This window comes from Chrysochloris asiatica, unplaced genomic scaffold, assembly GCF_000296735.1.
Source record: "Chrysochloris asiatica unplaced genomic scaffold, ChrAsi1.0 scaffold00368, whole genome shotgun sequence".
Lineage (NCBI taxonomy): Eukaryota > Metazoa > Chordata > Mammalia > Afrosoricida > Chrysochloridae > Chrysochloris > Chrysochloris asiatica.
The window spans coordinates 961,279-962,933 of record NW_006408886.1 but is presented as its reverse complement, the minus strand read 5'-3'; positions in this window follow the sequence as shown (position 1 = coordinate 962,933).

Below are 1,655 nucleotides of genomic sequence, written 5' to 3'. Positions count from 1 at the left end.
GGACCAAGCAGGCTCAGGGGATGGTCCCAGAACTCTGAACCACATATAAAGGAATATTTAGAAGGTTGGAAGGCTTATAGCTGGGGAATTTGTGGCAGAAGTAAAAAATTCATTGCTTTTTAGTCCAGGATGCTCAGCTGCACCAGGAGCAGTCATCTTGGGTGAGACCAAGCAGGAGAAGGATCGGAGCGGCCACAGACGCCTGGCAGAACTGCAGAGATAAAGGTGTGGACATTCTTTTATTTTGGTAGCTGTTCATTGGTCCCTTGCTATCTGTGCACCTCCATTCTGGTGACTATAGGGGTGCCTGAGCTAGTGGTCACCCCAGCCCCACCCTTAGAGGGTTCTACTACGCATGCTCACAGATCTCCTTGAAATTTAAAGAGACAATTTCCAATTAAAACCAAGCGGCCACAGCTGGCCCTGAACTGTTTACAACTAGAAACAAGGCCTGAACGGGGATTATGGAGCAGGACAAGCAGACAAAAAAGGAAATAAGCTGAAAATTAAATCCTAAATTACGTCAAAATGACTCACAATGGCATCTTGAAATTTCTCAAGCAGAAGAGTGAAAAGGGAAGCCCATTTCCTGATCACATCTACCTGGATGCAATCAGAAAGCATAAAAAATACCAAAATGCATACCCATCTAAGTCCTAAGGCCACAGATCACCCCTGAATATGCCTAAAAAACAGAAGCAGATGACCATATCTGCACATGTCCAGAAACGAGATAAAGTGACTGGGGCAAATGAGCTGGAAGTAGACCTATACTCCATACTGGAAGATGGGCAGGCTTTGGAAATGCCAGAGAAGGAATTCAGAAAAATGATTATAAGATGTATCAAAAAACTATACATAAACAACAACATGGGAGAGATATTGAATGGTATAAAAAGCATCAAAAGAAGATAGAAAGAATACACAGAATCACTGTACTCAAGAGAAAAGTTTGATGTTCACCCATTTTAAGAAGTAGCATATGATCAAGAACCAATGGTACTTAAGGAAGAAGTCCAAGCTACATTGAAGGCATTGGTGAAAAACAAAGATCCAGGAATTGACAGCATACAAACCAAAATAGTTCAACAAACTGATGCAATCCTGGAGGCACTCAATCACTTATGTCAAAAAAATTGGAAGACAACTACCTGGCCAATTGGAAAAGATCGATATTTGTGTCCATTCCAAAGAGAAGTAACCCAATAGAGTGTGGAAATCATCAAACAATATCATTAATATCACATGAAGGTAAAATTTTTCTGAAGATAATAAAAAATGGCTGCAACAATACATTGGCAGGGAACTGCCAGAAATTCAAGCCAGATTCAGAAGAGGATGGGAAATGGAGGCTATCACTGCTGATATCAGATAGATCTTGAATGAAAACAGAAAATACCAGAAAGATACTTACGTGTGCTTTATTGACTATGCAAAAGCTTTCAATGATGTGGAACTTGGTAAGCAATGGATAGCATTGTGACGAATGAGTATTCCAAATAAACAAAAGTTCTCACAACTGAACCAATAAATAACATCTTGATAAATGGAGAAAACATTGAAGTTGTCAAAGACTTCATTTTGCTTCTATCCCAATCAACACTCATGGAAGAAGCTGTCAAGAAATTGATGTTTTGCAGGCTTGCAGGGTATAC